Raw genomic sequence first — 9904 nt, forward strand, 5'->3', positions numbered from 1 at the left:
TTATGGCCGAGGCTTTGTAAGAAAATAACTGAGGAGCCTTTCCATAGACAAATTCCCATTAAGAATTCAGTCAAACAGAACAATAGTTTCTTACTGACGAAATGGGCTACCTTATCATAAATTAAACTGCGCACTGTTCCTTTTTGGAAGAGACGGGTCCTAACCCGAAATATTATTTAACTCGGAAAGAGTTCTCATTAAAGGAGCATTTTTAGAGTAATTAGAGTTGGGTATTCCCACATAAAATATTGAAAAGTGGCTAAGGTTACGAATCGGGACATTAACCAACCGCGCGCTGTAAAGACACTTTGTAATACCCAGGGTTAAGTAATCCTCCTCCTCGCACTCAGAAAAGCTATTCATATTGGGTAATTATGGTTCCGATGGGAACTAAGAAAGCGTCATGTACGCGCTCCTCCTAATATTTGTTTTTAAATAATCCAAATTTTGTTTTTTAAATAATAAGGCAACACACCTATTCACATCAGCTAAGGTGAAATTCTAACCTAGATGCGCTATCATATTGTGTGTTTCCTCACTATCTGCATACTGGTTAAAGGAAATATTCTACATTGTTAGCCATAGACGAAAAGGAAAAATGCCGAAACCAGTAACGCAAATACAAAATTTCATACAAATTTCATTTCATCCATTCTTCTTTCTATAGTCCAATTTTAAACAGATGTCGCTGTTTTCAGAATACTGTGTAACAATCCTTTATAAGGTTAGATCTAGCTCATATTTATAAAATATACATAAGCTCAATCGCTAGATGGCGCCCGCTGTGCTGCGAGTTCTCTACTCTGCCGATTCCTTCTGTATTTATTAAGAGGAAAAAAAAGGTAATATAAATTGTTATTAATACATTATTATAATAACAGACTGGCGCCTACACGTACATATATATAGGTGTTTGGCCGGGCTTCTCCTCAGATTTGTGGCGTGCGCTTTGATGTTGTCACACAAAAAGGGAGGGACCTAGAGTTTTATGACGATTCCGAACGGCGATTGTATTTTTATGAGAAGCTGTTTTTCATGGCAGAAATACACTCAAAGGTTTGCCATTGCATGCCGAGGGGCGACCGCTACAAAAGTTACATACATGAAGATAGCTGTCGAGCTACATATAAGCAGTCTCAACAGTTTTACATAAATATAGACTAAACCAATAAACTTCTTACAGTCGTCTTACAAAAACAAGAAACCAAACGTGTTTTTATACTATAAATAGAAATATCTGTGATTCCCCAAAAAATTTTGAATTTTTTTGTATGTAGTTTTTTGTTTATTATTGTAAACTCAAGCCACTTAGCCGCTTTTTTGTGTTGTTCTTATTTTTTGTAACTCAATTATAAACCTATTTGTACACTTAACTTATGTATGTAGCTGTTGCCATTTAATTTTGCGTGCCAAACCAATTAAAAGTTACCATGAAAGTTTAAGCCTATTTGTTGGTAAATTTTTAAGAACTCAGAAATGAACATCTAATGGGACAACGAAATGTAAGTTTCCAACTAAAACTAAATATTCAATGGTAAGAATATAAAAAAAGTAAAATGCGAAACAGAAGTTAAAAAGTTAAAATAAACTACAAAATTGTGTACCAAAGATATTTGCTGTTTGTGTTAAAATATGTTTTTGGCTGATTTGGCTGGCAGATCGCGAGGAAGGCTGGCATCTGCATTATCTACACAAACATTTTAAGTTTTTCGCTTTTCTTTTTACTAACTTACAAATTAAGTATAACAGCATTTTGTTTAAATATTCAGTTGGCGACAAAATGATTTGTGCTATTAAGAACAAACGGAACATGGAAATTTGGTAGTAGGCGCATGTGTAGCTAAAATTGCGTACGCTTATTAGCGAGCGCTTAAATTTCTTGGGTTGAGTTTTAGAGATCTGCAATCGTCTGTAACGTTATTGTTTCGATGACTAGTTAAAGCTTCCCCAAAAATTGGGACTACCGGTCAGTTGATCCCCAAAAGCACATTCGACAGCCTTTGGTGTACCCAGGGCCAGAAAGGCAGTCTACCTAAGAGAATTCCTCAGATGGACCTTAGGTGAATGTGCGCGAATATAAATAGGGAAAAGACATTTCAGAAATTTGCAGCTTTTCTCTTTGTTTACAAAATTTGTATTATGTTTTTATGAAAATATAGCTTGCTATCTAAATAAAAACCATGTAAATCAAAATTTCAAACTTTGTAGAACGTTTATAAAAATTCGACGAATTTTAACAAATGTTCGTCAAAATTTGAAACTTATTACGTAAATCAAAATTTCAAACTTCGTAGGGCGCTTAAAAAATTCGACGAATTTTAACAAATGTTCGTCACAAATAAAAATAAAATAAAATAAAATAAAATAAAATAAAATAAAATAAAATAAAATAAAATAAAATAAAATAAAATAAAATAAAATAATGTTCAACAATTTTTTTTGAGCTTAAGGCCGTTTTTTAATGAAAACTTATTGTGGAAAAGCAACAATAATTTGAAAAAAATGGACAGCACACCTAAAAGTTTAACATTCTAATAACAGAAATATTAACAAAAACCAACAACCACATGTTGAAGTGAATTGCAGAGGAATAGCTGCGCTTCATTGTACTAGTTGGCTTAACAAGCGAAATAGTGGAAATAAGCAACAAGAATTAACAAGGCGAACTTGGCACAGTGCGTAGGCAACTGGCTGAGTCAGTGGGATCGTCGGCTCGAATCCTACTGAAAGAAGTCTGATGAGGAAATGTGGTGATTTCCGAAATAGCTATCACTTCTACTATTTTTTCAAATTATTGTTGCTTTTCCACAATAAGTTTTCATTAAAAAACGGCCTCAAGCTCAATAAAAATTCTCATTTTCGGAAACACCTTCCGACACTGACACTGAAGATGGCACAACGCTGAAACCGGTTTGTCTCCAAACCAAATTTGACAAGGGATGACGGAAAATCGTTCCACATTACATCAATAAATATTGTTGAATATAATTGTTATAAGGCCATAAAATAACAAAAACAAATAACTTTAGGACGAGCACACCTAAAAGTTAAACATTCTAATAATAGAAATATAGCCATCACTTCTACTATGTATCACTTAAACCTGAGGGTAAGTAAGTTTCAGTCGAATCTTCTTGGGATTTTAGAGTATTCAGAAACTGAATCAGTTAGACACCTCTGAAATTAATTGAAGCTCGTGATGCAGTAGCATTTCGTTCAATGACAACAGGCTCTATATTAAACCTGGCGTTGTATGCTGAAATGGAAATGGTTCTTAGTGCCCTCTGTTTATAAAGCCTAAGAGCCGATCGCTACGCATAATGTTTGAACTCCTACTTGTCCATGCCATCCCCTCTTCTCCTCACTGAGCTCGTTTTGCACTAGTTCATGTCTACTACATACAGATCGGTGCGAAATTTTAACAGCTACTATAGTAACGAGTAAGTTAAACGCTACTCGATAGCCAATCACAGCGCTGCCACGTTTTACTATTATCTATTTACATATTATAATTTAATTCTATTCTTGGCGGCATTTGTTTTTCTGCTTTCCTTTAATCACATAAAATTTTTACAAAATTTCACTCAACACCAACAACGTCGCCTTAGGCGCCATTTCGTATTCACGTCGCGCGAAAATTGGCATTTGTTAAATATAAGTATTTCTACAAACAGACACACGAGTGCATACTTACATATGTACATTAGAGTGGTCCAAAAATACATGTGAAAAAGTAGAGTCGGAATTTTAATGCCGCCATCCGCTAGGATTGTTCTGTACCGAAAAAATTATACCCCTATTCATTAATTTTGAAAAAAAAATGTTGTTGCTCAAAGCGCTCAAAGTTTTCTATGTATTGCATATGGAGGAAAAAACAACTTTTCATAGAAATAGTGTAGAATTCTTTAAATTCAATATTTTCGATCAAAAAACTTTGTTTCTATTCAGAAGACTCCCAATAATAATACCCAATTATTTCTTTAACCATTTTTTCGTGGTGATTTTATTTTATAGGTCCGCCAAAACCCCAAGAAAATGCAATGGGGGACCAATAAAAAATTCTTAGTATTAAAAAATTGTTAAATCAACAATTGGGTATTAATATTGGTAGTCTCCTGAAGAGAACCACAGTTTTCCGATCGTTGTTTTTTCTCCATATAAAATACATGGAAAACTTTGAGCGCTTTTAGAACTCCCCAAATATGTTTTGATTTAAAAATAAAAAAGTAGGGGTCACTCTAATGTACGCGGATATGCAAGTAGGTATGTTCATTTGTAAATGACAAAAAAAAAACATTCTTATTAGTAGCACGAAGTAAATTTAGTACACTTATAGCGGCGTACGTGTGTTTTGTGAATTTTCTCAGGCAGACAAAAAAAAGGGAAAATTGAAGCTACTATTGCGAATTGTTCGCGGCGGAGGTGCTCGTTGGTATGTACGTCACAAAGTCGAAACGGCGCGTCAGAATTGTAATTATAAGAACGGGCGCATTTTCAGCCGATTTTGTTTTTTGTCGACCGAAGGCGGAGAGGTGTCATCAAGAGTTAATTACTGGAGCTAACAGTATAATAGTTATCTGTACGTAAAATAGAATTATAATAGGGCGGGGTCCGTACATTATAGATGTTAAAGAAAATTAATATAGGCTTCTTCATTAAGCAACAAAAGCGATATCAAAATTTTTTCGAATTCTTGTCTGTCTGTATGTTTGTACCCGCATCACTTGAAAAATAATGCATGAAATTGAATGCAGTTTTCGCCGATGTAGTGCTAGCGGTCTAACTTAAAATATAAACGAAAAAAAATAGAGAGTTGCCACCTTTTTGAAAATTGCACTTTAAGTGAATTGATAAGATGAAGTAAATATTGCCTTGCGGCTGACAAACAAAAGAGGTTTAAGAAGGCTTACATTCGAAAATATTTTTGTGGAACGTTGCTACCTGTTTGAAGATTTTAATTTAATTTAATTGGTAAGATAATTTAAATATTGCAAAACTGGTATAAAACTAAAAAGGTTTAGGAAAGTTTATTGCCGAAAATATTTTTGAGGTTTGAAAAATTGTATTTAATTTAATTTAAATATATTCACAAAAAAATGAAGAGTGCTTCATAAATCGAAAGTTTGTTTGAAAATCTCAACTCATAAAGCATTCAATTCATAAACAGAAGTGTAAATAATTTGCCAGCTTTTGATTGAGTGCCTGCTGCAGAAGGCGTTTAAGGATTTTAAAACTTCATTTGTAGCACCCCTTCGTTTTTTTTTTCTTTTAGGTATTTGTTATATCATTACAAGTTTCAATTTTCTACTGCAACCAATAGAGGAGGGTGTGCTCAATGACCTCGAAATGCGCTACTGAAACCCTTTGAAACTGGCAAAAATATTCATGATTTTTTTGAAAAGCTAGTCTTGCCACGACAACTGAAGCTGTAATATTTTTGGAGCTTATTTAAATTTTAAATTGTCTTAGGTTGCATAACCAATTGTTAGGTTAACATATACATATATACATGTACAATATTTTTCTAGCCAGAGGCAAGAGGAAACATTTTGGAAGTTGTCCCCAAACCTATCTCGGAAATTTTTTTTGGGACCACTCTAATTTAAATAACTGGAAAACATCCAAATAAATACAAAATAAAAATACAATTTAAAAACCAATTGCCGTATTCAAATACGCGCAAAAATATTATCCAATTATTTAGTATAGTCGAAATCGCGCCACGCAGCTTCCGCCGCCGCTACTTCGATCGAATCGAAATTTTCGGTTTGTTATAAAAATAACTTCTGCAATTTGTTGCAAGTCAAGTAAAATATTTATTTATTTATTTATTTTTTCGTAAATTAAACACGTTTTTAATATGTTCATGTGCAAATATGTACATATGTGTGTGAAATTTTTGCCACCTCCAAAATACATTCTTCCTTTTTCCGTTTAGCTTTTGAAATTTTGCCAAATTTTGATTTGTTTTTATTTACGTTTTCAAATCGGTTTGTTGTACTTGCGATTCGCGAACGCTGCCACTACTAATAGCGCTATTTGCTTGTATATAAAATTTTGAAAATTTATTGCTAATATTATTTTTGCGTAGCGCGCATTATAATGTGTAAAACTTAAGGCAGGATGTTTTTAGATGTACTTAATTATCAGATAACATTGGCTACAGAAAACAAAAACCAAAATGCTGGAAAAGCAAGTACCGACACCTGAGTGGAAGATCGACACCTCTCGGCAGCCAGTTCGAAAACGCTCTATCTCAGAAAGCTTTTCAAGAACGCCCAATTTCAGAATTTAATTGCAGAAGCATCTCAGCATTCGGTTCAAACCGCCTTATCAGCTGCGGATTCAAAAACGCACATTTTCTCGGCACACTTTCGTCACAAGTCGAGATAGAGCGTTTTTGAACTGAATTCTGAGATAGGATGTTTTTCAATAAAATTATGAAATAGGGCGTTTTCTCGAACTGGCTGCCGAAATAGCAAATTTCTAAGCTTTCAAGTGTACAAAGAATAATAACGCGATCTTTCCCGGGGATACAACACATTCCTTAATATTCACAAAAATTAACAAAAAAAAAAACTCGTTGAAAACCGCTATTTTCGTTACATTTAAATTGAACGTTTGCTTAATAAAATTATTTAAAAAATGTACGCTTAAATACATTATTACCTTCTGTATGCGGAACCATCACTGCTTTTTAAGAATACAATGCAGAAATCAAAATATTAACTCAAAACCGTCACGATCTTTCTAGACAGCGAAAATTTATTTATAAGCAGCGTTTGAATATTCTGTTTCCGGTCAACGGTGTGCGTTCGCTGTTCAAGTTAGATAAGTGAGGGGTGACTGGGAAATGTTCTCTATCGGATGTGTGTAATTTTTCAAGTTTCTTTCAAAATGTTGTCAAATTGGTTTATGGCCGTCTAAATCGTTAAAATACCCCTACGTGCGACGGGTACACGCAAATGTTTTGTAACGATTCAAGACACGTGTTATGAAACAGATGCTGCCTTGAAGGTGACTTAAAAAATGATTGACTGGAGAGTTAAAAAATATAAATAAATAAATAGTAAAATAATTATTTACAAACTCAACGGAAAAGTACCCCAAACACGAGTAACTGTATATTTTAAACACGGCAAATATGTTTAATGCAAATTTTAGACGGCTATAATTTATTCTTTTTAACAAATTTTTTTTTAACATTTTACCACCAATATGCTAGACTTTTTTCACACTTCAGCCAACCAACCAACTAGCCAGTCAGCCATGCGTTTGTCAGCAGATGTGCTCAGCGTAGCAATCATACTTTACTTTAACCTTTTCTCATTGGAGGCTGGTGGTGATGCTTGGAAATTTCCAAAATTTATTTTAACAGTGAATTTGAAATTTCTATAATTTTTTATTATGTTGCTTAGGCATTTTTATGCAAATTTTTTCAAAGTCTCATGCACAGCTGGCAATTGTAGCGAAGTAAATGATAGCTTTGGGTTTTGGAAGCTAATTCATGTGATTGGTAAACTATTTGGAGAGCTTTCTAGTTGATTAATTGCACACCATCTTCGTCAGAAAGTGCAAAAGCGATTTCGCAGCACATGCTAATCATATGGGGAAGAGCGCCTTTACCTTAGGCTTTTTTTTAAGAAGANACAAAAGCTCTGTGTACATTTTTAGCGCATAATTTCAAAAACGTTTGCACTCAATGCAAATAAGCTCAATTATTGCTAATGAACTTTAATCATCGATTGTCATTAAAATTGCTGACTTTTCACGCACACTTACTCACATCTCTGAACAATTAATTTTCCAGCAGAGTTGAGGAAAAAATTGCAAACAAAATAACTACACTGCGTACACAGTTCACTGAATTCCATTGGGGGGACAGCAGTCTGAACTTCAGCTGAAATTTTGGTTTAAACAGTTAAGAGAGGCAGCGATTTTTAATGCGTTCAAGTGAATGGCTGTCAATTAAAGCACTGAATTATGCACACCTAATAGGCATTGATGGAGAGCCATATGCTACTTAGGCCGGATTAATTTTTATGGAAGATTTTTCCGACTACGCGCGTATGGGATTCTGCGTGTAATTCTAAGCAAATTTTCGGAAGAAACCATGGGTCTAAAATCAACTTGGACCTTTGCCAAAATGCGAAAATAGGCTTCTTAGCATTTTGCTGTAAATTTCGTGTAAAAACATGCTTTAAGGGTTTTTTGGTGTGATGAATCCATTTCCGAACTTATCTTTTACTTAAAACTTCCACCAAAGGCGGAACAGTGAAAAACAGTTGAAATTATTATTGCAATTCATTCCATAACACCCAAGCTATACAGCTGTCCTGCCGTACATATGCTGCTATCACGGCTATAGTAAAATTGAAGCAGAAAGAGAGTATATATAATATCTTTACATTAGGGCTGTGCGATTATTCGATTACTCGAGCAAGTTGGTTAATCAATTATTCGGTTAATCAATTACTCGAGTAATCAAGATTTTGATTACTCAAAACAATATTAATCGAGTTACTTGAAATATGATTACTCAAAAAAAATAATTTTGCTCGTTAAAGGAGTTTGCTTTGGAAAATGCTTATTTTCTTTTTTACATTCTGTATATGAAAAAAAATTTTCGTTTTAATTTTTGAAAACAGAAACGTTGTTTTCAAAGTATCAAGCAACTTTAACTACTTCCCAGCCAGCAAGAAAACGTACATTTTACGAACATTATGTTTTACGAGGGATTCTCGAATCGCCAAAAAGTTAGAGAAAAGCTCGTAAACGATAAAACAAAAAAAATATAATAGAAAGAGGCTTGTAGTAATTTGTCAGCACAAGAAAAAATTTTAGTTTTGTTGACAATTTTTCTTCAATCACAATATTTTAAAAGTAAGTAGTTTGTTAAATATTCAATTTAAGAAAATTATTAAGTATGTGAGTTATTGGCAGACTGGTGCAAACGAAAAGGACGATCTACCACTTTCTTTTGTAATTAAACTTCGTGTAAGTAGCTACTACCATCGGCGTAGCCAGAATGAAATTTAGGGGGGGGGGGCTCGACCCTATTAAGCTGGCATTTCAGGGTACTATTATATATATATATAAGGAAAATTTTAAAGTTAGGGGGGGGGGCTCGAGCACCCCCCTGCCCCTACCTGGCTACGCCCATGGCTACTACATATGTAATTCAAAAATACAAATTAATTTAACGAGTTTTGCAATTCTTTCACAGGCTGCGCGGAGCAACACTAAAGGATTTAAACGTTTAATTCCCCTATAGCGCTATTGGTTTGGCAACGACTGCGGCAATAAGAAGTACGGATAATAATATTATTTATTACCACTTTTTACTTAATTAAATTTTCCGATTTCCAATGGAGTTTAATCTTTCACTTTATTTTCTTAGGTGCTTTTCGTCGAAAATTTAACTCCGACAAAGAAGTTTTTATTTCCGTTTCAAAGAAGCACTTCCAATATGCACACAACCGGCAAAAAAATTCGCGCCTATCTGCAAAAAAAATAAAAAATAAATTCAGCTACTTTATAATATATGTATATTAAACCCCTCTAATTTAATTGTTAATTTGTTAATAGATAGTTTGTTAATATTTATTTATCTGAAAATATCTTCACATATACAGTATTGGCCAATACAATAGCACCCCCATTTCAAAGTCATATTGTTTGCCACTCATGCTTATTTTTTTATTTTTAAGAATTTTCAATTAAAATACGGTTCATTCTCTCACAAAACTCACATAACCTCAAGTTTAAAACTTTTTAAAAGACCGCAAAAANATTGCAAATTAGTATGCAAATTTATTGAATATTCCTTAGTTTTGCACAAAGTTTACTTTTACATTTTTTGGTGTAGAATGCACTATATTTTCATGAAAAATTGTCAAAAATA

The 9904-nt window shown here is 33.6% G+C and overlaps 1 long non-coding RNA gene across 1 annotated transcript; it reads left to right on the plus strand.

Moving 5' to 3' along the window:
* The first annotated feature begins 8948 nt into the window (after nt 1-8948).
* On the plus strand, nt 8949-9514 carry LOC108367053 (uncharacterized). Its single transcript, XR_001848195.1, has 2 exons — nt 8949-8997; nt 9227-9514. It is a non-coding gene; the product is annotated as an uncharacterized LOC108367053 (long non-coding RNA).
* The last annotated feature ends 390 nt before the right edge of the window (nt 9515-9904 follow it).

The sequence above is a fragment of the Rhagoletis zephyria genome, unplaced genomic scaffold (assembly GCF_001687245.7).
Source record: "Rhagoletis zephyria isolate East Lansing unplaced genomic scaffold, Rhagoletis_zephyria_1.1 Rzeph_scaffold_02514, whole genome shotgun sequence".
Lineage (NCBI taxonomy): Eukaryota > Metazoa > Arthropoda > Insecta > Diptera > Tephritidae > Rhagoletis > Rhagoletis zephyria.